Here is a 27,626-nt window from a genome sequence, read left to right as displayed (position 1 = left end):
GCAAATGAGGCATATCGAGGTGGAAACTGACGGCCGCCTCACGAGTCTGTCGCAGGTGAGGTACAACTCTTAATTAAGGAGTCTTCAAAGGTGAACACTCGAGACAAGCGAGGCAAGAGTTGGGCAGAGAGGAATGAGTAAGAATATGATGCACACGCAAGCACACACACACACACACACACACACACACACACACACACACACACACACACACACACACACACAATTAAAACAACAACAAAGATATCTGGACCTTTCGTCACGTCAACACGCACTTTGTCAAAAAAGCCACGACAACAAAATGTAAGGCAACTTTTAATTTCTTTTCGAGTAATTGACACAAATCAGCACTTTTTTTATTCAGAATAAAGAAATGTTCATATTCGTGACGAGTGCATGATATATTTTTTTCCAACCACTAACACTTCGTTTAATGTGCACACTCCCTCTTTGAATCTAGGTCATGGGTGTTGGTTTCCTTTCCTTGCAAATATCACAATAATAAAACACGTAAATAAAACAGATACAGGTAAATAGACACTAAACACCATACAATAAATGGAATAGGTATGTCGCGGTGGGTAATTTTTCACATCTACTTTATTTTAATATTTGTGAATGGTTGTGCCAAATTAGATAATTTTCACCCACATTCTTTCGTTCAGCTTCGCGTTGCGATGATAATGAACGAAACCCGCAATCATGGCGTGCAAATTGACACAGCGGCGTTGGCGTGAGTTTGAGAGGAACGAAAATTCATTCAGAAATTAGCTTAAACGACTCCCATTGGACAGCAATTTGCTATTACAATAACCAGCTGATGCGTGCATTTATACCACAAAATCTCCGAATGTTCCTAATTCCCACCCACTACCAGTATTGCGGTTTGCAATGGTATGACGCAGACCAGTATACCACAGTAATCTCGGTCTTTGCAAGCTACAGAACTCGGAAAACATGACTTAGAGAATTAGTGCTCAAATCTACAATGCGAAGAATTGTAGTAGGATTTTTTTTTTAACTACACATTTGTATCTCGAAAAATATAGACTCGTATCAAATTTACTATTTTTCTGAGGTGAAGCATTTTCGTAACTTATGAGCACGTCGAAGATTCTGATTTGTAATGGAACGAGGTAAACGAGTAATTCTGCCATATGTATTCTCTTATAACTCATAAGTCGAAAAAAAAAAGTATAATCTGACGCAAAAAAAAAAAAAAAAGGAGAAAATACTGCAAATGCTGACCCAATTCTCCATCATCCATCTATCGGTTACTGCCAAATGAAAACATATACATATTAATAAAGGGTAATGTGACTCATGTACAAAGCTGCTGTTACGCTCTACATGGTCTTGCGTCAACTTGCATAATTCATGTATTTGTGCTGGTGTTCCCACAGATCAAATCACACGATATTATTATTATTATTATTATTATTATTATTATTATTGTTATTATTATTATTATTATTATTATTATTATTATTATTATTATTATTATTATTATTTCAATCATGAAAAGAGAAATTCTCTCTCTCTCTCTCTCTCTCTCTCTCTCTCTCTCTCTCTCTCTCTCTCTCAGGGGAAAACACCAGAGTAAGGCCAAATAACACCTAAAGAGTCATGCAAGGCAACATCATTAAGACACACTGTCCACAAAAGCACGGTGGTGCACAGGAGTCCGAAATAAGTTTCTGTCTCACCTTCAGAAGACGCCCTTTTTTCCGTCACATGGAGGCAAAGAGCACGAGTTCGCAAGAGACGCTCTCAAGTACCAAAGAAGTGTTGCTCTACTGTCACCCTTCACCTGCAGACTGAAGGGCTGTCCATTCATTCCAGCTCTGAATAATGCAGAACTTGGTTCTGTGACTTGTTAATCTCCCAGTCACACCTCGTGTGTAAGAAGGCTGATGCCACCAGTTCACGCAATCATTGCAGAGCTTGCCGTCACTCTCGAGACTGTGGAGGTGAAGAGAGAGCCCGAGGGGAGTGTGGGACGCGTGCTATACAAAGCTGTTTAGTGAGCCACGCAGAGACACGCAAACGCTGCACGGACTGCGCGTATACATTGATGTTGATCTTTTTTAGAAAGAATGTCATTCGCTCTTTCTGATACTGATGAAGTTTTCGATCTTGCCGCACTTTTATATAGGGGATAACTCATCTCCAGTCCGTAAGGCTTTTTGCCACCAATGTGTTAACTGGGGTTGCAGATCATAATAATGACAACGGTAAGAATTCCGCCACTACACACTTCTGTGGCCTCAGATCTATAGCACACGAACTCATGCAGCAGCGAGACACGAGAAACAGTCCGCAGCAAAAGTAACTTTACTGGGCACCTCAATTCATGGGATCGAAGTGCACGGTTGTGAAGCGAGGCGCGAGGAGTAATGGCCCGTGACTTACTCACGTAAAGCGAAACTTACTTCGACTTCCGATTTTGTGAGGCTTACGTGCCTTGACACTCCATTCCGAGAATATACGATTTTAATATTCCTGCAAGAGCAGACAAAGATGACGATTGAAGATGAGAAGCCCGCTGGTGACTCATGGGAACGGCAGTGTTCCAAACAACTCATAGGAGCGCTTGTTGGATCGATGAGTAGCGCTGTGTACAAGATATGTTGTGACGCAACGTATGCAAGGCCGCGCGACTGTGGTCCTTCTCAGAGCGCAAACAAGTGATGGTAATAAAAAAAATAAATACAAATAAAAATGTCGCCGCTGGCCATTTACCAAGAACGAAATAATAACACCAGGGAGAGAGAGAGAGAGAGAGAGAGAGAGAGAGAGAGAGAGAGAGAGAGAGAGAGAGAGAGAGAGAGAGAGAGAGAGAGAGAGAGAGAGAGAGAGAGAGAGAGATGGAGGACAGTCAGATACTATAAGCAAGAGAGGTGCAAGAACAGACAAAAAGGCAGAAATCCATACACAGGAGAACAGCAGGAAGTATAACCTTTTCAGTGAACAGGTCTCCTATCAGCTTCTACACACCAGTAAATTACAGTCTGCCTCTGCAGGAAACAATACACTAAGTGCTGTGCTTTAAAAAACTGTTTTAATATACTCCTTCCTTTGTAAGTGATGAATTAATTACATCACTTTACACGGATAAGGAAACAAATAAACATCCACAGACAAAACGTAATGAATACTTCTATTGAGGTTCTGTTGTAAAAGGCAAAGACTCATGAAGCTTTCAAGTCTCCTTTGCATAAAGACACAATACTCTTTCTCTAAAAACCTAACATTATTTAAAGAAAATTAACTGGCAGACATGCAACATTAATGATACTTAATACTTTAAGTGTGTGAGTGTGTGTGTGTGTGTGTGTGTGTGTGTGTGTGTGTGTGTGTGTTTGTGTGTGTGTGTGTGTGTGTGTGTGTGACACATACATTTCATTCAAAGCGCATAAGTCACGTGACCAAAGGATGACGTGCATCGCTTCCAGTTAGTTACACTTTATTTCCATTTCTTATTCACGGAATACAGCAGGTTGATGGTGCACACACTGAAAGAATAATTCCTGAAACAAAGCTACACGCAAAAACATTAGTGTATTTATGTTCCGTTATTTCACAATGAGAAAACAAGCTTGTTATTCTCACTGGAAAGAACGTCCATCGCAACACAGCCGCTGAGCCTAAAAGAGACGAAGTCAACTAACTATTTAAATATTCCGAGTCAAGCACAAAACTGCAGTAGAAGCGTGCCAAGCACAATACCTGGACATGGAAAGGGAGACTCTACAATGTTGAGATATGTACAAATAGAGCCGCGTTAAGTAATCAGTAAAAGTAAAATGCTTCTTTTTTCGTCTATTGCAATGGAAAACAACAGAGTTTTCTAGACACTGATAAAATCACTGCCTCTCGGGTTACCAGATCAGGAATTCTAGACATGACAATCCCCCATTCACTAACAGTTGCCTCCATGTTATCCAGTGGCTCTAAATACGAGTAGAATGTCGGTTATTATGAACAGAGTGATGTTCTGAAGTGCACTTTACTAAAATGACAACATCACTAATGCTGCTGATACTGAGTAAATAATTTCCATCTCATCTCAAAGCCTGCCAAGTTGGTCAAAGGCCTCGTGAGTGACCGCCAGTTTTTAAGACATTAGAAAAAGAAAACAACCATCTCAGAAATACCAGAGTTTGTGTATTTACGAGAGTCTGTGGGAATTTTCCTTGCTTTATACATAGATGAGTAACTTCCCTTTGCATTTCCATTAAATATTCCGTGTGTCTTTTCTGGAAGACAACACTCATACGTATAGACAAGAACTATTGATTGTTCCTTTATCGCTAACTCCTCCATCTTTCATAAAGGCGACGCAAATCACATGCAAACTGCCTATTTTCTAAACACATTCTTCTCCTTTCAATAAAGAAGAAAACCTTCAAATTTGCATCGCCGCAAGTCAGCAGCCCGGGGCTGTCCACCCCTCCGCTTGCCTACCGTATCCTCCACAAAAAGGAATTTTTCAGACGTTATCAACAAAACCGCCATAAAGTGGACGGGTGAAGCTGCAGCTGGAGTCTGCACGGCTCTGCGTCACAACATAATGGTGCGCTTAGTTTATGGCGCCACACACACTGCCCGGAGTGACCATAAACACGGATAAACTGGCCCCGCGACTCCAGACCAGACTACCTTCCCCTGAAAACTGACCTCACTTGACCACGGCTGCCGCGGGACCTGAGATACGTCAGCTACTGTTTCCTTATACAGGGACCCACGTACTCCTGTGTCCATAAATCTTGCCCTGCATTATGTCATATTATCATACGTGACCTGACTCGACATCGCCTCCACTTCCATCTCTCTCTCTCTCTCTCTCTCTCTCTCTCTCTCTCTCTCTCTCTCTCTCTCTCTCTCTCTCTCTCTCTCTCTCTCTCTCTCTCTCTCTCTCTCCTTTTAGTGAGTACCTCATTTACACGCTCAAATCCCATGAAATGCATCACCGACCCTTAATAGACAGAAGGTGCAAAATACTTCCTGATTATTGTTGTGTCATTTCCACTTGACAGGAAGAATGAAAACACATAAGTGCATATTAGGCAAAAAAAATAAAAAAACAAAATAAAATAATAAAATAAAAAAAATAATAACTTGATAAATAAAAATAGAAAGTGAATAAACATGTAAAGTTGCTGAGTGTATAAAATAAAACACATTAATACTATTGACCCCCAAAGACAGGAAAATATAAATAAGTAAAAAAAAAAAAGATGCACAAATTACTGATAATCTGATATATTTCGCAGTTGGGAAGTGCTACATTACCTAATACATTATAGACATATCTGAATAATAACTTCACAGCGAGAACATTTACATAAATAGGATATATATATATATATACTTAGATGAGTACGTCGTCAGTAAACTGTAGTCTATTCAACCGTGAGAAAAATGACATTACGCAACCGATGTGGTGAGATTAACATGCTAAACCACCCTTCCTTCTCCTCTCCCTATTCCGGCAACATAATCATAATTTCACGTGTCGGAAAACATCATCCCCCAGCGCAGATCACTTTAATTACCAGGAATAGCCCAGAGAGGTGTACTATACCCACTTTTTTTCCCGCAGTGATGACAGCTACGGGATTACTTTTAGAACATAATTTTAGCTCATTACATTCATTTGCGTTTGTGTATCTACGTGATTTTTTGTTCTATCCCTGTTGCCCTCGAATCGTGGCGGCTGGAAATATTACACAGCGAAGTTCTCCTCCCATGACCACACTATTACTCGCACGTCAGCAAAACTTTTTTGGTTTCGATTTATTTTTAGGTTAAATTAAAAATGTGACGTAAGGGACACTGAGCAGTAAAGCAGACAAAGCTTAAAGATGTATGTTCACTACGAGAGAGAGAGAGAGAGAGAGAGAGAGGAGAGAGAGAGAGAGAGAGATGAGAGAGAGAGAGGAGAGAGAGAGAGAGAGAGAGAGAGAGAGAGAGAGAGAGAGAGAGAGAGAGAGAGAGAGAGTGTGTGTGTGTGTGTGTGTGTGTGTGTGTGTGTGTGTACATACACATAAAACTCTTAAAGTGAGTGATTTCTGGAAGAAAAAAAAAAGCTTAAACCTTTCGTGAAAAATGTAAAAAATAATAAAAATTAAAGTCGGATGAATAACAATGTTCTTTCATCTTCGCGTGACACTAATTCTAAAAAATGGTACGAAATAGTACGAACAAAGGTACAAAAATAGAAAGGCTAAATGTGACACAGCCGTTCCCTTCCCCCTCCTCATTTTCTTCCTTGTACTCGAAAAAAATTACAACTTTTTTCCCCTTTATTCCTTTCTCTGAGGACAAAAAAAAAAAAAAAAAAAAAATCAGACCTTTTACATTAATTCCCCACCAGACTCCTTTCGATTTTAGGTCTAAACTTAACTTACTCATGATAATTAACTTGAGCGAGCAAGAGATCAAGACAACACACCCACGCATACGCATATCCAGAGAGAGAGAGAGAGAGAGAGAGATTGAGAGAGAGAGAGAGAGAGAGAGAGAGAGAGAGAGAGAGAGAGAGAGAGAGAGAGAGAGAGAGAGAGAGAGAGAGAGAGAGCAAAAAGTTATAAAGTAATACCTACTGAGAACGCTTTTCTGATGGCTTTAAACCCCTTCATGAAAAGAATAAACTGGCGTCAGATGAAAAAGCGAATATTATTTTATCTTGGCGTCACAGTAATTCTCGAAAATAGTACGGAGTTTAGGTACAAATATAGAACGGGCACGTGTGAACCTACCATTCCCACCCCTGCCTCATTTCTTTTCTACTCTATACATTTTGTGAGTTTTCCTTTTCTTTTTTTTTTTCCAAGAGGGGGAATCAGCAATCTTGTAATATATATATATATATATATATATATATATATATATATATATATATATATATATATATATATATATATATATATATATATATATATATATATATATATATATATATATATATATATCCCCCGTACTATGTCTTGTTTTTAATATAGATTTCTCTCTCACAGAATCGTACTACATAACTACACACACACACACACACACACACACACACACACACACATGAAGGACAGAGGACAGGACATGTGAGAGAGAGAGAGAGAGAGAGAGAGAGAGAGAGAGAGAGAGAGAGAGAGAGAGAGAGAGAGAGAGAGAGAGAGAGAGAGAGAGAGAGAGAGAGAGAGAGAGAGAGAGAGAGAGAGAGAGGGAAAAGTTAAGCCAATAATCTAGCCATCAATGAAGTAACATCAAATACGACACGGTATCACCATCATCATAAAAAAGGAAATGAAAGCAGGCCAAGACATAGTCACAGTTATGAAAGAAAAAAAAAAAGATCAAGACATACTGTAATTGCAAGAAGACATCGTAAGAAGATGAAAAAGAAGAGAGTCGAAGGAATTATCAATGAACAAGATTGCAGGAGGATGATGAGGACAGAGTAGGAGGAGGAGGATGAAGAGGAGGAGGAGGAGGAGGAGGAGGAGGAGGAGGAGGAGGAGGAGGAGGAGGAGGAGGAGGAGGGCGACGACGACGAGAAATAGAAAGAAAAGAACAAAGAGGACGACGATAAGAAGGACGAGAAGAAAGAGGAAAAAGAGGCGGGAAAAGATGAAGAGGACGACGAGGAGAAAGAAGGGGACGAGAGCGAGAAGGAAGAATGACTGAACTAAAATAAATAGCGGAGAAGTCTGCAGAAACAAAAAAGAAAGACTGTAAAAAAAAAGTGACGAGGGAAAAAAAAAACAAAGTGCAGCGAAGGGAAGAGAGAGAGAGAGAGAGAGAGAGAGAGAGAGAGAGAGAGAGAGAGAGAGAGAGAGAGAGAGAGAGAGAGAGAGAGAGAGAGACGGGGGCGGGGCACGCAAAACAATACGGATTTAAGAAGATTAAAAAGGATTGCATGTGATAACAAATAGCAACAGACCTACGCAGAACTGGCTCTTCCCTAGCTGGAGAATGTGTTCACTAAAAGACTAACCTGATAAAAGAGCAGTGCAGCAAAAGATTCTCCTCAACCCACTCCTACTTCTGACTTATACTCTCATGGTAACGGTGAAGAAAAGAGCGTGGGAGGGGAGAGAGAGAGAGAGAGAGAGAGAGAGAGAGAGAGAGAGAGAGAGAGAGAGAGAGAGAGAGAGAGAGAGAGAGAGAGAGAGAGAGAGACTGAAGGTTGAATTTGACACCGTGTTGATATATACATTGTGTGAGTGCAGAAGAAAAACGGGATAACAAAACAACCGCCTCCTGGTAAATATCCCAATCCCAGTGTTTTTTAAAGATTTCTCAGTAAGTCCGGAAAATATTACATTTTTAATTTACTTCTTGTATAACCCTCTCTCTCTCTATCTATCTCTCGTGTTACAAGAGTTACGTAAACAGTACATTCCTCTTTCTTTAATCACCGTTTTAGTAACAATCCGGACAAAGACAACCTAGTATGGAATGTATAATTTTTTCGTCCACTGTACAGACTATTTTTTTATCTGTGCTCGCATGCAACGCCGCCACGTGTGAGGAACAGAGCACATTGCTGGAGCAGGAATGTATAATGGTTTGGTCTATTTGTTTTTACCCTGAATTACTGCTACGTCTCGTTTCACTTAACCTCTCTCTCTCTCTCTCTCTCTCTCTCTCTCTCTCTCTCTCTCTCTCTCTCTCTCTCTCTCTCTGTGTGTGTGTGTGTCTATCCATTTTTTTTTATTTTGGCGTAGGAATTGCCGCCTTTCACTTCCCTACCATTCATTTTTCGCTTTCTTTTTTCCCCTCTTTTTCTTCCCTGCACCTTTATTTCCCGCACCGTCTGCACACCTTCCTTTGTGTATCCCTCATTAGATTCTGTATGTTTTCTTTATATCTTTCCCCAAGAACAGCAACTCTTTCTACTCACGCTGCAGCAACATTGTGAGAAGAAAGGAAGCTAGCCAAGCGTGGAAAAAGGAAGACAAAAGTAAAAGAATGGTTGCTGTATGGCGTGGTGCTATTAATCTTGGTGTTTCTGGCGCCGTATTTACCCGTTGGTTTGTTCCAGTACATGTGTTTATGTAATAAATTTTGCTATTATGTAATGAATATTACCATAAATAAAGCAAAGAAAAGCCGAAGAATACCATAAACTATTTTAAACTGATTTCATATCTACTATATTAAGTATCTTATTTGCGTTGATGCTGTAGCTTGTCACAAGCATTATCATAACAACGTGGTCCTTGTTCTTGTTGTGTGTCCCTTAATGTTCCCTTAAGGAAAGTTGGTTAGCATTCGTACTTTCATGTGGCATAATTTAGTATATTTACACGCTAACACTTCCAGCTGTGTAATAATTTTGCCAGGATAAGCATGTTGATCTAGTAAGCAAACGAGCATGATGGGAGAGGAAGTGATAGGCTTGTAAGAAATGAGATGAATGAGGCGATTTGAGAAGACGGGGTCAGTGCCCTAATCCCGCCACATTACCGACGACGGCCTCTTTCCGAGACTCATGCAGAAACTTCTATCATTCAGAAGCAAAGAGCGAGGAAAGGAAATGAGGGAGGAGCGCCTAGCTGGGTAGAGAAGGAAACAGCTGGAGGAGGAGGAAGTCTTTGATTTAAGGGAGTAAAGATTTCAACGTCTCGAGACTTTTCATGATTATTACTCTCGCCAGGGAGTGATCAGCCCCCCGTGGTCAGGGACAAGGGATAATACCTTTTTAATACTGAATGTGGAGTGGAAGTCTTAAAAGTTATAAGCGAAACAGTGTGTCTATTAAACAGGGAGACAAGACACACTCCTGCAGGATTACGGGAACCTCCGCCTAAGAGAGAGAGAGAGAGAGAGAGAGAGAGAGAGAGAGAGAGAGAGAGAGAGAGAGAGAGAGAGAGAGAGAGAGAGAGAGAGAGAGAGAGAGACTTGAAAACAAAGCTGTAAAAAAATATCTTCAATCCTCGATCATCGGATTATCTGACATTTATTGCTGAGTTCTTTAAGAAATAAGTGATAGGCTTTTCCTATTGGGCACCGTTTTTGGAGTACTATGAGATTCCTTCACATACCCTAATAATTTTCAAGCATGACTTTTTATCTCTGCTCTTTACGTATCCTGATTGTTTGCAACACACTGTCTTACCCAACAAAGCTGCACACATAACACTAACAAACACAACAACTTAAAAAGAATATAAAAACATACATATATCATACAAAGCTGCAGGTTTATGAAATGGCATTCAGTTCATCCCTACCGTGCCTCGTTCCCTGAAGGATAATAACCACCCTACAAATTCGAAGGCTAAATTTACTGACAAGAGTTAAAAAAAGAGTGAACCATTTTTTTTTCACCAGATTCCGTGATAATCTGTTACCAAGGCAGCACAGAGAAAGCTTTCTCGTTCCCCTTGCTGTATACTCCAAGAGAACAGGGTTACAGTTATGTCCCCAAGTACATGAAACTGAATTTAATGATCGTATTGATGTTCCAAGTAGGAAACGAGATTCACTTTCACGTGCTCTCGATTCTGCACGCACAATGAAGGAGAGGAAACGAAACTCATTTTCAGTTCACTACACCAGTAAGAGTGTTAAGTTCAATCAAGTATCGGTCAACAAAGCGGTCAGTAATGCTCCGGTACAGACGACAGCGAGACGAAGCATGACTAAATACTACGTTCACTCCACTCCTATTTAAGGTTAACAACCAATGATAACGGTAACCTGATAAGAAAGAGTTGATGAGGTGGTACGGAAATCACGACCACCACGACCGCTATCTACTGGGAAAGAAACAAAAACAAGACCACCACCAACACAATCAGGGGCAGTCGTCTACCCTCGCAGTGACCGTGACAGCCATCCATCACAAAATCATCGCGTCCGTCAACCACGCCTTCACCCTCCACTCAATTATACAGTGAGACTACAACACAGGAGAGAGAGAGAGAGAGAGAGAGAGAGAGAGAGAGAGAGAGAGAGAGAGAGAGAGAGAGAGAGAGAGAGAGAGAGAGAGAGAGAGATTGATTTTGAAACGTTAGAAACTAATACATTATTTATATAGTGCTGAGCTTTCAAGGTCCTATTTTATAATGTATGTAATAACGTTTCTCTTAATTGGCATAAAAGATACAAAAACTGCAACTGACTACTCATATTTCGTGCGTGGAGAGAAAACAGGAAGAGAAAACGTGAACTAAGGGCCAGACGAAGAGAGAGAGAGAGAGAGAGAGAGAGAGAGAGAGAGAGAGAGAGAGAGAGAGAGAGAGAGAGAGAGAGAGAGATGGCGAGCAATGAAGAATACAGGAAGGCTAGAAAACTGAAGGAGATGAACACCGCCACACTTTTGCTACTCTTACCTGACATCCCACAAATCAACAGTTATCTCACCAGCTCCTAGCCATTACATCATAATAATCTCCTGGCAGATATCGAAAAATTAAAACCCAACAACTTGTTAACTACTTTAGATTGGAAGTATTCGTTAGAAACCAAGGCATTCTTTCTGAGGAGAGAAAAACAGAACAGCCACAAGACAATGAAGAATAAGATAAAGTAAGGTAACATCCACACCAAGCTGGATCAGTTTGTTTTCACCCTTTTCACCTTCCTGTACCTGTTAATTCTTTCAGCAGAGCATCATGTCACCTCACGAATTAAACTGACTGGTGTTTTTGGCAATCGTTACTGCGAACATTCACGATAAGATTCACAATAAGCACTTACGTATACATTAGGTACGCAACTGAATACTTAATGCATCCTCTTCCTTATAATCTAACCGGTCTCCTAATAAAAGGAAAGTATAAGGAAAGAAATAAAGCTTAAATTTTACTTCGGAGCACAGCACTGAATTGGACTTTCATAATTACCCATGTTGAGGACGAGGAAGGAGGCAAATTAGCTCAAATCCCAACCTTTATGACCAGGTGATCAGGTTACTATATGGTGGCCTAATTACCTACTCCTGGGAGATCGAGAGTATGGTTATGGAGTGAACTACGCACTAAATGGTCATTAAAGCGATGAGAGAGAGAGAGAGAGAGAGAGAGAGTGGAGAGAGAGAGTGAGAGAGAGAGAGAGAGAGGATGGGTAGGTAGGTAGGGGAAGAAAATTTTAATATAGAGGGAGACTTGAGATGTTTACTTTATATTTTCCGCAATTTTTTTTTTTTTTACGATAATGTTTCAAATCCTTACTGTGGACCGCTATGCAATATTTCTACAGACACTGGCTAACTCGTTTCTCAAGAATGTCAGAAATTTGACACACACACACACACACACACACACACACACACACACAATGGTAGGAGCAATAACCAATAAATATTTCATCTCAGGTCATCATACGAACACGACAAAAGAAACTTAGGGAAAAATATATATTGCTACATTCCCTCAGTAATGTATCCAACCCCCCCCCCAAAAAAAAAAAACTACTTAAGGCATTTTTCCCATACATTATGATGTGTTACTCATGCAGATCATATCATAAACCGAAGGAAATGCCTCGTTTTTCCTCTATTCCTTCTCCTACCCAATCAATGAAGGCACCTGACAGGAGACATTTTAATAGGTGTCCAAGGGGGTGGGAGACGAAGCTTCTGGACAAGGGGTTCGTATGTTTAGATTTACGTTTAAAGGCCCATCACTGTTGCCTGGCCAAAACGGAAGTATTGCAGTTAGTTAGGTTTGCACGTTCGGCATGACCAAAGAGTGAAAAACAAGATATTTCCGGTGGCTTTTCAAGTTACCCTCATTCCTAATACAATATAAAAGGAGAAAAATGTACTTTTTGACCACGGACTCTATTACAAACAGAAAGTACCTGATTATATAAGATAAAAATAACACAAAACACCAAAAACAATACTCACGGGCATTACTGAAGCCCAGCCGCCTCCCTTGTGTCGCCTCTAGGCACAGCGGTCTTCCATTCTCTAGGTTGGCAGTGACGGCGGGGCTGTAGTGACCGAAAAATGCCCAAGGACTTGTTACATCCCGACGACGCCGCGCCGAGTGTGCACGCCATAACCGTCATGGAACAAACACATCGCAGGTATAAGGTAAAAAAATGGCACGTAATCTACTCACCGCGGGAAGCACAGGAAGCCGAGGACTGATGGTGCAGAGGTTGTGCCTTATTTCTCGTGTAAACAGGACCAAAATAACGTACACAAGAAGCACAAATTCCAGAAGACACTAGCAACCGTTTACACCACGACGACCTCAAACTTAGTGACAGAATATGGCGCCGCAGGGCCAGAGGTGGCGGCCTCTGACATTATTGGAACCTGACATTATTGGAACACATAACCCTACTGGAACCTTCCATCTATGCCATTACTGGAACCCCTTAAATATTTATAATGCTTGTCATTATCATATTTTATAATAATTGTTACCAGTACACCTGCAAGGGTAAGTGGAGTAGTTTTAAGAGGAAACGACTACCGTACCTAGGATGCGCGCGTCATCTGAAAGAAAATAGACGATGGGGTATAGTAGAAAAAGGAAGTACTGAAAGATGAACAGTTGCTTTTTCTGGTATATAAAAGTAATCTTACAGGAAATTGTTTTGTGATTCTAGATACCGTTGTGGACCATTTTGCCAAAAACTACAACCTAAAGACTTTCTCCACACATATTTGAAGGGCCTCCACACACTTATGTCTGGTGCATCATTCACGGAAATTTTGACCTTTTACTATTACGGTTCGGAAGTTACCATTATAAGACTTCCAGTAAGATCTGAATCAAAGTCGGATCGTGGCCACGGAGACACCAACTACAGACATGAAAATGCCGTCTGTACGCGTTATTGTTTGCGAAACAGGGATTATCTTTTCGCTCTAAACAGAAAGGTTTGAATAGAAGGCTCGATAGATCCTTGATAACCACAGAATTTTTGTTTCGGCTGGTAATGTTGTGTATCTAACCCCTCTTAGTATTTTAAACAGCTTCGAAAGATATGCTTCTTACGTTTGTCTGCCTTATTTTCACACCAAAAGATATAACAAATATGCAACATTGCTGGTCTGTCACGGGTTACCACCACGCATCATCAACACCACACAAATAGACAAGAGGTACCGGGGAGGTGTGACTCATAACTCATTGGTTTGCAGGTTTCCGTACCTTGCCCGAGTGCCTTTGTGTACACCATCACCATTATTTCACCTTTCATTCCACCATCACCGCGTTCACTATAGGTATCTGTAGGGAAAAAAGTGTGTTTTGTGATGTAAATTACTCTCTCTCTCTCTCCTCTCTCTCTCTCTCTCTTCTCTCTCTCTCTCTCTCTCTCTCTCTCTCTCTCTCTCTCTCTCTCTCTCACTTGCTTAACGTAATCAATATAATCACATAATTAAATATTCAATGTAACTTAGAGCATATGCACATCAGGAACGTTTGCACATTCTTGCTTCCGTGACCAATAGCGTGGTCCCTTTCTATGGCCAAGACCTTAACGAGTTTCAGGACAAATTACATTCGTAACCTAAATTAATCTATCCTCAACAACTCACCAGAGAGAGAATGGAACAGAGCGAGTCCAAGAGAAGGATAATAATTTCACGTATATGGTGCAATCTCTGTTCTAAGATGTTTTAGATAAAATATATACGAAGGTGAGGGAGGGAGAAGAAACAAACAAACAAAATACTAATCATCTGAGTATACCACCCGAGACTGCACGTGTTAATATCATGAGTATGGAAACTTGCGTGACACAAGAACTTTGTGGAAACTGTGCTCCTCGCATGACTGCCACACACTCAAAGGATGAGTAACTATTAATACGCCTGCCTTGACCTTTGTGATCCACAGAGGTTGAAAGAGGTCAAGGTGTACGAAAAGAAGTGGAGATGAGAGAGAGAGAGAGAGAGAAGAGAGAGAGAGGAGAGAGAGAGAGAGAGAGAGAGAGAGAGAGAGAGAGAGAGAGACAAGATCCACACTCATTTCGGCTTCTCCTTCACTCGTTACGTATTTTTCTCTGGGAGCAGTGGCGAAGTGTTTTCAGCGCTCGGATTGAAATTGTTAGGGCGGCTTGGTTCTGGTTTCCTTCACTCGCCTGACTTGTGTTTTCTTTTCCTGTCTCTCCGTTTGAATCGTTAATTTCTGCCGTTCGTGTGCTCAGCTACCTTTCTCTTAACGGTTTTCTTTTCACCCGGACACGGAATTGGCTTTTTCACTTCAATAAAAAAGAAAAAAAAAATGGCTGTCAGAGAAGCAATGCTCGCGACAGACTAATCTCTCTCTCTCTCTCTCTCTCCTCCTTCTCTCTCTCTCTCTCTCTCTCTCTGTCAGTCTTCTTTTGATTTTACTCTCCCTTACCTTAGTTATGATTTATTTAAACGAAACACGAACGCCAAAACGGGTAAAACAAACTAGACTATTACTTAACTTCAATTTGTCGTATTTATGAAGCGACGCATAATTATTAAGCTCCATAAATTTACAAATATATCAAATCTACGTTATATTCTTTCATATTATTTTTTTTCGAGGTGTTGCATGTCTGGACCTTAAGCACGTGCTGCTGATTAGTCTTGATGAGCCACTACAAACCACGTGCCACAGGAGTGTGAATACATCAAAGCAAATTCTGGGAAAGGAAGCCAGAAGATGAGAACTATTGCAAACTTGAAGGGCGAAAGAAAGAAAAGACCCGACACACACACAAACACACATTCTCTCTCTCTCTCTCTCTCTCTCTCTCTCTCTCTCTCTCTCTCTCTCTCTCTCTCTCTCTCTCTTGACAGGCTACAGCGCTGACACGTGCCTCCAATTTCGTTCACTATATAGAAGCAGGATATAGTGACTATCCTTCGCGTCGGTGTTCTTTTCAACTGCCTCCCCCTTCTCTCTCTCTCTCTCATTTCCCTCCTGCAAGCCCCTGCCGCCTCCTGTCATCCCTGTAACACTTTCTCTCTCCTCTTTACGTCAGCCAGACACGTCTTCCCTGCGGAAGCATCAAGGCTGTCTCCATTATCCTCTCCAAGCCAAGACCGTGACTGAGATTGAGGAGTGACACGCGAGGTTGGCACACAGTGGAGTGTTTTCATTATATTCGTTCAATAATATCATGCGACGCCTCTCACAGGGACGCGGCTGGGTGCGTGGCATAGGGTCTCGGTGAATCATCTTCCTTAATGGTTAGACTGGTTGGGACAAGAAGGATGTCAGAACAAAATTAAATGAAAAAAAAGCAGAGTTTAAGGGAAATCATTAAAGGTAGGGAAAAGATTCACTGCGGAGTCGAAATGGAATGAAAGAACTCACGTTGCATTCACCACCTGGCCTGTCACATCTCGCCTCCGCCTTTAAAGGTGTGAATCGTGATGTTAAATGCGGCAAAAAAAAAAAAAAAAAAAAAAAAATAATAATAATAATAATAACATTCATAGAGCTTCTTTAAGAATGAACTGTGGAGAGGAGAGTAGAAAGTGTGGCTTCCTAAGTCATATAATGGTGATGATGTAGAGCAAGAAGAGATTAAATGAGGTAAATGAGAAAAAAAAAAATTTGAAAAAAAAAAAACTTTACAATATCTGAGTAAAGGTATCACCGAACTTTACAATAAGCATAAAAATAACAAAACTCGTGTCTGAATCCAGTGAAAATCCCTTGTTTCGTTGACACAATTCATTTTATCCCTCATGATTTTTTTACTGCGCTGAATTAATTATCTTCCTAAAAATGTACAATAAAAACGAATCGTAAAGTGACATTTTACAAGTTATATGAAAAAAAAAAGGTGCATAAATAAACTCTGGATTCTGGATTCCATTACAGCCATCACAAAAGTACCAATTATAAATGAAAAAAAAAAAAACGAAAAGAAAACACGGTCATGCATTTTTTTCGGACAACTGAAACAACACAAAAAAAAAAAATGTCACATGCGTGTGTGTGTGTGTGTGTGTGTGTGTGTGTGTGTGTGTTTGTGTCCATGCACGTGCGTGAGTGCGTGCAAAAACTCGGAGCAATAATGAACTGAAACACAACTACAGATTTGCCCGACACAAACTCTAACACGCACACACATAGAAAAAAAAAAATCAGAAAAGAAAGAATGACTCAAAATAAAGAAAAGAAAACGAAAACACACAAACATATACAGACGCAGGTGTCACACACTTAGCGTATCCACCCAAACACACACATAATAAATAAACACCCCCTTCAGACTACACTACATTATCGTACACTAGACCACAAAACTTGAAGAAAAAGAAAGAAAGAAGAAAAAAAAGTTAACAACGTCTTTTAAAACCGTGGCGTTCTCTCTCTCCCCTGATCCCTACAAAAAAAAAAAAAAAAAAAATTCTGGCCTTATCTTTTCCACGGAGAAAATCCACGAAGCTTCTCTTTACTTGTACATCTACGACAGTAATGCCCTTGACGGTGGCACAGTACGGGGAAGGTGACAAGCATGGAAGAGATGGGAATGGGAGGCGTAGGTATAACGGTGTAGGAGGGAGGAGGGGAAGAAGCATGGATAGAAGGGAGGATGGAGGATGTGGGCATAAATGGAGAGAAAAGCACAGTGGGATTAAAAGAGAGAGAGAGAGAGAGAGAGAGAGAGAGAGAGAGAGAGAGAGAGAGAAGGAGAGAGAGAGAGAGGAGAGAGAGAGAGAGAGAGAGATGAACCAGACGCCTGTATGCTTGTGGAGAATCTGAAGGGAGGGTGCAACGTGAAGAGCATGTCGCACGTGCTAGGTATGGAAAGAAGCTGAAGGTATGAAATATAACGAGGTAATTTCTTATGAAAGCACGATAGTCAATGATATCAGTGGATCAAAAATGTGAAATCGTTACAGAAAATAGTGGCAGTTCTCAGTTATGAGTTTAAAGAGTTCCGTCCTCCTTGCACCTACAAAATATTACGCATACCAAATAACGGCATCATCCTCTTCATCCCTTCATTTTTTACCCTGCAGGAACATTCGCGGCCCTGTCCTTCCTCACCCTCTCCAGGTCTCAGTAATATATGAAAACAACCTCAATCCCGTCAACAACCTGATTAGAACATTCCGCTCAAGGTTGGCCAGCGTGGCGGCGACGGCGGAGCAGTGAGTGAAGTCTTCCAGGAGCTATCCATTCCATACTTTCTCTCACTTCCCTCTCCAATAATTCTCTTGTCACCAGCCTTTCATCGCGATGGTTATCTTCTCCCTTCCTCCTTCAATGTCAGGGTATCTCTCCTTGTTCCCTCTCTTCTTCCCCAGTTTGTCAGTTCTCTCTTCCAGATCTTCCTTCCTCCTTTCTTCTGTGCCCTCTTCTCTCACTTCCTCTTTTCTGTTCCACGATGTATATCTATCTATCTCTTTGTTCTCTCTCTCTCTCTCTCTCTCTCTCTCTCTCTCTCTCTCCTCTCCTCTCTCTCTCTCTCTCTCTCTCCCCTGATCTTTCTCATATTATTCGCCGCTTTCCTCCTCCTCCTCCTCCTCCTCCTCCTCCTCCTCCTCCTCCTCCTTCCTCCTCCTCCTCCTCCTCCTTCTCCTCTTCCTCCTCCTACTCCTCGACCTCCTCCTTCTCCTCCTCTTCCTCCTTCTCCATCTTTCTTCTTTTCCATCTCACCCTCCAATAACTTATAGTGTTTCTCATTCCTGTTTTTTCCCTTCCACCTCCTCACGCCTCGTCTAGCCTCCTCCGAATTTCTTGTCACAATATTTATTCCAGTTTTCTTTCTTCTTTTTACTATTTTTTTTCCTGTCCTCCAGCTACCAATCATTTCCAGCATATAAGTTTTGGAATTTTTGTCATACTTATTTTTTTTTCTCGTTTGTTCATATTTATACTAGTATTTGTATTTTTTTTTATCGTAGGTCCCGCCTCTTTCATGTACGTGTATATATATATATATATGTATATATATATATATATATATATATATATATATATATATATATATATATATATATATATATATATATATATATATATATATATATATATATATATATATATATATATATATATATATATATATATATATATATATATATATATATATAAGAAAGGGGGCATACAAAAATGTTTCTCTCTCTCTCTCTCTCTCTCTCTCTCTCTCTCTCTCTCCTCTCTTCTCTCTCTCTCTCTCTCTCTCTCTCTCTCTCTCTCTCTCTCTCACACACACACACACACACACACACACACACTGTAAATATCATGGAAATTGAAAGGCAGCGATATAGAAAGCTAAACCACTCTTGATGGGAAGAAATTTGGACAAGGATTACTGTACGGTACACACACACAGTTAGTTAGTTGGTGGTTGATTCATTAGGGAAAGAAATAAGGATGAATAAATAAAAACATAAATAAGGTAAAAAAAAAATAAAAATATGAAAAAAAAACACGAATGAATATTAAAAGAAAGAAAGAGATGTATTGATTCCAAAACCGCCTTGAACCATGGTGTTTTAAAGTTTCAAGTTCGATAAAAAGAAAAGAAAAAGAAACAAACAAATTTTCCATCGTTTACCAGACAATCGAACAAAAAAGAACGTTTAATTTAGTTCAAGACATCACAAATCTAGTAATCTGTAATACGTAACAAAAATCTCTATCTCTTCTTGTTTATGCACAAAGGATGCGAGTTTCTAGACCGAAAAAAAAAGGTAGGCAATCTGTTTCCTTGTTGGCATAAATAGCAGAGGAAAGCCTGCAAATAAAGGCTAACTGTTGCACCAGTACATAAACATTACAGGTCGTGCGGATAATTAAGTGGCCTCGTTCATCATGGCAGTATTAGGTAATTAGCGACACGAGAAATGGCCATTGTAATACATGAACGGAAGAAAACAAATGAGTCTTGCTTTGAGAATATGAGCGTGATTAGCGAGGATGTAATTAAGTGCTGGCTGGCTCTTTGGATATCAACTCATCAGGAGAGATCACAGTGACTGACAGTGACGATAGCCGAAAAATATTTGTAAAAGTAACCCTAATATGAATGAACAGCTGTCTCTAACGTTGACAGGTGAATCTTTGCAAGAACCTCAAATAAGAAATGGAAAAAGTGAAATAATAAGTAAAAGGGGAAGGAATACAAAAACACCTGAACACCTTTAACTTTGCCAATATGACACAAATATAACACAAATTGGTAAAAATACTCGAACACATACGGTTACCTTTAAGAGCATGGGCGTAACAGTTTGCAATATTCCATTTGTATGTGTTCTAGTTAAAATTTCAGTATGTATAAGGCCTAGTTTGTAAGTGCCGTGCAAGGGGAGGGGGAAGACATGTAGTTTGGAAGTTCAGTAAAGCGGTGTTGGCGTTAATAGCAGTGGGTGAAGGCAAATTATGCAGCAGTGTAGGCGTGGGAGTGGGAAGTTGGTAGGAGTTCTGGGTGGCTAGTTACAGGGGATGGAGATTACTGATTCCAGGTTCAGATCATAGTCTACCTACCTATCTTCCCATCATTCTCTCTCTCTCTCTCTCTCTCTCTCTCTCTCTCTCTCTCTCTCTCTCTCTCTCTCTCTCAGCGAAAAGCGAGTGTTTCTCACTTATGGACCCGCGTCATTCTGCACTGTTTACCATAATATGCATAAAACAACACGAGGATGAGAAACATAAACACCGACCACTCAGTATCTCAATCTGCAGTCAATTTCCCTTTCGTCATCATTTTCTCATCTCTTCTGTTAATCATCTTCCTCCTCCTTCTCCCTTATATTCTCACTTCTTCCCTGCCAGAACGTATCGCTCAAGCTTTAAGCATGAGTTAGTCGAAGTTCACACATATGTTCTGGCATACTAAGCAATCTTTGGTAAGGAGACGGCGGGCGAGGATAGGGCAAGTGATGGTGAAAAGCCTGGCGAGGAAGGAGAAAACGAGACTGACATGCGCCAGAGGGGAGGAAAGACTCCAAGTGAACGTGAATGAAGCCTGTGTTATGACTGCGAGGAGAGTGAAGGTGAATGCTATTAAAGAGAAGGATGCCACGGAGAAAAGGTCGGAGGGTAAAATGTAGTGATGGTCACAAGCTTGCCGCGTCTGCAAGTCGAGGTCAGCTAAATTCTGTGCTGCGCAGTTCAAACGGATGCTCGTGACACCTAACCTTGGAACACTCCAAGTTGTCGGTAAAAATATTTTCGGTTCAAGTATATTTATCAATCTCAACGTTAAAGATAGAGAGCTAGTCAGTAATTTTGATAAGATGGCAGAAGGGGAAGCTGAGAGAGAGAGAGAGAGAGAGAGAGAGAGAGAGAGAGAGAGAGAGAGAGAGAGAGAGAGAGAGAGAGAGAGAGAGAGAGAGAGAGGGAGAGAGAGAGAGTTTAATGTGAAGGTAAGACCCGTTTGAATACTGCAGCAAGAAGGCGATTCCCTGCAATAATCAAATTAGTTCAATCAGTGCTCTGTATGCTTATTTTGCCACTCCACTCTGCCTCCAATCGATTCTCAAGACAGTCAAGACCACTGCACGAGACGAAGGAGGAACAACCCGACACCTTCCCTTCCTATCTGCCCGTCTGTCTGTCTGTCTGTCTGCCTCCAAACTCTTCACCCCTAAAACTAGCCTTCCCTCTTGTCTTTTACCTCCTTTCTCAATATCTTTTTTTTTGTGAATCTAATAAGAAAAAAAAATAAGACTCGAGGTTCAGGGAAGACCTTGTCCTGACTCTCTTTGTAAGGAATGGAATTAGTATTAGTAAATATTGTCTATTTTCTTTAACAATCTATACAAATGGTATAATTGAATCATACTCAGAAAAATAGGGCTCTTGCAACACGCATCAGTCATTTTCCATCGTTTTTCATTCAAGCATTTCGACCTCCGAGGGACAATAGAAGTAAAAATTAGGGTGGTGGCGCAGTTCCAGGAATAAGACTGATTTTCTGTTCTTTATTTATTTTTTCTTTTATTCCTGCTTCTCCTGCGTGCATTGTTAAGCTGCATTGTGTCGAAGGCCTGGCTCGTCTAGGCGTTTCTTTTTCTGATTAAGAATTTAGGGACTAATGTTAAGTACCTATCATGGTTCTTTGGACACGATGCTGTAAAAGAGGAGATCCCGCGTTATGTGAACTGGCGCCTCTAAGTTATAAGAATATTGTGTTCTTATCTTGCATCCTTGGACATGATAAGATAATTATACTCTATGTAAAGACCTGTGTTCTCATTTTTGCTAGTACAGGTAAATTGTTGTGTTTGTTACGGGTCTGTGGTTTTCCGAGACAAGTTCTTTTCAGATAATGACATGAAGAAATGAGAGCATAGTGACGACAACAAGAACAACAAGAGGGATAAGGAGAAGAAAAAAAGTCACAAAAATAAAAAAATAGTAACGATGACGACGACAATGACGATGACTAGAACACCACACACACACACACACACACACACACACACACACACATCCACTAAAACTCTCTACTAGGTCAATGAGTAACGTCTCCGCCTGTCACTTAGCAGGACTGTGTTTCACCCTTCGCTGATGTCGATTTTGTTACGTTTTTGTTTTGTTTTGTTTTTGATTTTGCTTTTAGTAATGAGTGTGTCCTTGTGTGCGGTGTGTGAAAGGTCTCAGAGTTACCAGAGAACGGACTATATGACCTCTGAACTCTAATAGACCTGGTAAATCTAACCACCACAAGTCCAGCTCGTGATCCATAAAGCCATGGTGAATTACACACACACACACACACACACACACACACACACACACACACACACACACACACACACACACAAGACGTGAGATAAAGCCAAAAGAGTTGGGCAGAAGAGAAAAAATTAAATCGCTGGAAGTGCAGAAAGGAGAGCCAAGCAAGAACCGACGAGAGGGGCAGAAATGTTCCAGGGAGTGAGACGTGGACGCAGAAAGTTTGATGAAGAAGATGGAAAGGGAGTGTCAAGGAGTAAAAAGCGGGGAGTAAGAAACGAGAGGCACAGAGAAAGTGGAGGAAATGGAAAGATGGAGGGAGGGCAATCTCTCAGAATAAAGCGGTTCAAACGTGAGGAAATTTTTCTCATCAACCGCACCATTGCAGTTACTTTGTTTTATTCATGGGAGAAAAGAGAGACCTGACTTCCCTTCCTCGCACTCACTGATCTGTATTTCTTTGTATCTGATGAAGTGAATTCTGTGCTAACTTTTCAATAATGAAATGAATGTGTCATGAATAATCTTCGCTGCAAGATAAAGACCTACTAGAACCTTCTTAATTAACGTTTCTAGTGAGTTTCAGTTATAATCCCAGCCTCCAAGTTCTGGGTCTTGCATACGTTTAGCGGAATATTTCTCTGAGTGCGTAGTCTTTCCCTGCGCAGCAATGAAACGTCTATCGTTTCTAAAGATCCGTGAGTTTTTAGCTTGCTGTCTTCTTGCAATAAATTTTTCGTATAATTGTACCTCTCCGCATGTTTCACATATGACAAATCCGCATTATCTATCTACGATGCTTTATTTTTTATTCAAGTCAATCCCAACGTTAAAAATTCCTACTTTCCGTACCGTATGGCTGGACTCTCTCTCTCTCTCTCTCTCTCTCTCTCTCTCTCTCTCTCTCTCTCTCTCTCTCTGTATATATATGTATATATATATATATATATATATATATATATATATATATATATATATATATATATATATATATATATATATATATATATATATATATATATATATATATATATATATATATATATATATATATATATATATATATATATATATACATACACACACACAGCAATTTTACTCTGTCATCTATCTATAGCTAAGTCCGGCTCATTAGTCCAGTGATAAATCACAATAATCCGCTGCGACAGAGGTCATGTATAAATCATTAGCGTACTTATGAAACAAATCATGGCACGTGCAGGATCATGTCAGCTGATTCACTTGTTGTTTATCAATGATTTTGTCACATCGCGTAGTATTCAACACAATATTTTCATTGTCGTTAAAACTATTAAATAATTAATGTACAAATATTTCGCTTCAATCTCACAATATTTTATGTCTTGCTTCCACTAGTAATCACTTTCAATAAAAGATAATAAGAGAGAGAGAGAGAGAGAGAGAGAGAGAGAGAGAGAGAGAGAGAGAGAGAGAGAGAGAGAGAGAGAGAGAGAGAGAGAGAGAGAGAGAGAGAGAGAGAGAGAGAGAGAGAGAGAGAGAGGAAAATTTAATCTGCAAAAAATAAATAAAACCATTTGCAACAACCTGCATATTCAGGACGGTAGCACAACACATACAAAAAAGTGAAACCATATTTCATGATAACGTATTCGTTTTTTTTTTTTTTCCTTGCTTGGGATTGGGATGGTCAATGATGAACATCTACCATTTTGAATTTTCTCACTGTTAACAATTTGATTCCATACAAAAGTTAAAGCAAAGTAGGAATGAGGATCGTTTTCCATTATTGCAATAATTTCTCACAGATACTAATTGATAGCAGGACACGACATGACGCACCAATGACCCCGCTATACATAATAAGCACAAAGAATAGCACTAGTTGGGATGCACTAACTCCATAGACAAAGATAAAAAGTCAAAGACATAATAAACTGAGTCGTCTGAAACAAAATTATATGAATCTGTCAAACCCTAACCCATAAACGGGATGAATAAATAAACAAGAACAATAACAGCAGGAAATTTGCTTTTGACATTGCTGATTTTCTTTAATATTTACTAAAGTGGGAGAATGCGAAGATTAAGCAATATTTCTCACTTCATATTCCACCCATGGTATGTCTTGCACATCACGGGTATAAGCAATGTCTGGAAAATTTCAAAATTTTGCGGTTTAAGACAGAAATGCGTCCTGGTTCGGTGACTGACAAGCTAGATAAATAAATGTAACACATGATAAACAACGACCAAAAACGAACATTCAGTTATTTCCTGATCTACTGTTTTCATTGGAAATTTGAAACCTCAACAATAGCACTCATTTACCTTTCTCCAGCGATGGCCAGTGATGGCGGTCGTGGTGGTCCCTGCAGGAGTGGAAGGACAGTCGCCGGTGATGTAGTGGAGGCGCTGGCTGGAGGGTCACATTAAGCACTCAGCGTGGTTCAGTCCATCGTACTCTGCCATAAAAGCTTGGCCAGACGACAGTCCACGTGAGCCAGACACTCAATGTTTCCCCGCACCTGAAGATAAAAGAACAAAGATCATTCTTCTCATTGAAACATTCGTTAAAGTTGTAAGAATATTAATTACTACACGATTGCAAAACAAATGAATGTCAGTATACATTTTGATGAATGGTGACTATGATAAGTAAATAAAGAGATTAATAAATAATCATATACCATTATCATCATGCTCTGCTTCCGTGAGTCCAATGTAGGAGAAAGACATATTGGTGTCGCCTGCCTGTCTGTTCCAATTCAAACAAGCAAAACATTTTATCTCCTCATCTAGTTCTCTGAATCAGATCTCCACCCTCCTGTCATCAGTGGCTCTGCTCACTGATTACCAGTGTGGTTAGCGAACATCACAAAAAATGGCATTTTGACATGCAAAAAATTGTGTTCTGTTCTTTTCTTTAATTTTCTTTTTCTTTAATTAGAGATGTGTGTGTGTGTGTGTGTGTGTGTGTGTGTGTGTGTGTGTGTGTGTGTGTGTGTGTGTGTGTGTGTGTGTGTGTGTGTGTGTGTGTATGTGTGTGTGTTTGCTATGTACATGTACGTGCGTGTGCGTGTATGAGTTATGAAAAAAATAATCTTCCATTTGCTTGATTTTTTTTATATTTCATTTAACTAATCTATTGACATACATCAGCTTAATCATTCGTACCTATTGTGAGATGAATTAGGTTATGCACTTCACTGACGAAAAGCGTAAAGGAACTGCCGCTAGTCTGATATATAAAACCTATCTCTTCTTACCAGTAAACTGAAAAACAAGCAACAATGCCACGGCCCTTCTACTCATTGGGGATTACTGGCGCACAAGGAGGGAAAAAAAGTGTTGACACGGCCGTTTCCTGTAAACCTACTACGACGTGGTGGGAGTCAAACCACCAGAGGGAGAAGGAAGGAAGTGAATTTTTCAAACTGCTCACGTACACCAGGTTTGCTTCCTGTTAGCAATACCTGGAAGGCTTATTGATGCCCGGAGGCCCTTCAGCAGTGATTCCATCGTAATATTTTTTTTTGCCCACATCCCAGAGAGAGAGAGAGAGAGAGAGAGAGAGAGAGAGAGAGAGAGAGAGAGAGAGAGAGAGAGAGAGAGTGTTTGTGCCTCGGCGTGCTACTTTCTTTTCCTGCTACAACTTTATCTCGTAGGTAAGGATTTCTTCCTCCAAAATGTCTGATGTTATCTGGTGTTCCGCCCCTCTGGTTCGAATGGGCTGTCAAGGAAAGGTGCAAAACAGTACTGTACCAAATCCAGCCAAAACACACACACACACACACACACACACACACACACACACACACACACACACACTTTTCTTTTTCGCTTATCTTCTTGTAATTATACCATGGAATCATTATGGAAAATTATGAACACGTGCGCGTCCCAAGATATTTGTGTGTATGTCATACATATGTTATTTTCAGAGAGAAAAAAAATAGATGCTGACGATTGAGGAAAGGGGGTGAGAGTGGAAAAGATGGAGGATAGGATATAAGAAGTTATTAAACGGATTCTGAGAGAGAGAGAGAGAGAGAGAGAGAGAGAGAGAGAGAGAGAGAGAGAGAGAGAGAGAGAGAGAGAGAGTTTGTTTTCATTAGTTAATATGATGCTAAAAACCAACGAGTGTGGATGTGTAATGTACTTACGAGTCATTAAGCGCTCTTCACTGCCAGACTGCCGGGGGCAAGCAAGCTTCCTTGGCAAAGAGGGAGAGCGTTACGTGCGCGGTCACTCTGAGCCTCGTGGTGTTTCGACTCGTGTGGTTCGAGACAGGATGAGGCTTCTGACTGACGACTTAACGCTCTAGTTGAATCTTCGGTTGTGTGGTTTGGTGGAATTGACTCTGTACTTCGGTAGTTATGTAGTGATTTGTTGCGATAGAGATGAAAGCAGGGGAGTGAGAAGAAGTGCAGTAGGCGGTGTGGTTACGTATAAACACTCGCAAGCCACAGTTTCTAGTTCATCCAGAACGAGACGGCTCTGAGGCACAGGGGTAGGCGGAGCTGCGCAACCTACAACTTGATTAAAAGTTACCTACTCGGTAATTTCCTTCTTACTTAACGTCCCTTGTGTCTGTTCATTCTATTCGTAAGACGATGTTAATAATAACTCGGGAACTAAATTGACTTGAAAGGAGGAAAAATTCGGCTTACTCATCGAGAAAAAAGATCTTTTAACATTTAAAAAAAATTACTAGTAAGTTACTCCGCAGGTGGAAGGTGGCTGGTGATAGCAGCCACACGTTTTCTATGATTTTAACTCTTAAGTATTACAAGTATAATGAGATCTGAGGTCAATCATGTAGATCTAGGTTAGGCCAGAGATGAATTACCTTTATATTATAGTTTGCTCTCGTTGTTTTCATTGTTGGTAATGTGTCTGGCAAACTGTGACATTGGCATGACACTTACTTGGAAAAAGAACGCTGCCAAGGAGGAAGGAGTACGTAGGTAGAGATAAAGTCACGAAAAATGAGTGGGATAAAGAATAAAAAGCAAGACGACGAGAAACTCCAACGACAACACC

The 27,626-nt window shown here is 40.3% G+C and overlaps 1 long non-coding RNA gene across 1 annotated transcript in view; it reads right to left on the bottom strand.

Annotated features, from left to right (window-relative positions):
- Window positions 1–26,945, bottom strand: part of LOC135106696 (uncharacterized) — a 95,914-nt gene extending 68,969 nt beyond the window's left edge. Inside the window, exons 1-2 of the long non-coding RNA XR_010271416.1 lie at window positions 26,747–26,945; window positions 24,912–25,108 (exon numbers count right to left, since the gene is read on the bottom strand). This is a non-coding gene — a long non-coding RNA (uncharacterized LOC135106696). The remainder of the gene's footprint in view (window positions 1–24,911; window positions 25,109–26,746) is intronic.
- Window positions 26,946–27,626: the final 681 nt, after the last annotated feature.

The sequence above is a fragment of the Scylla paramamosain genome, chromosome 14 (assembly GCF_035594125.1).
Source record: "Scylla paramamosain isolate STU-SP2022 chromosome 14, ASM3559412v1, whole genome shotgun sequence".
Classification (NCBI taxonomy): domain Eukaryota; kingdom Metazoa; phylum Arthropoda; class Malacostraca; order Decapoda; family Portunidae; genus Scylla; species Scylla paramamosain.
Note: the sequence above shows the minus strand (reverse complement) of the source record. Positions and strands in the feature narration are given on the sequence as shown.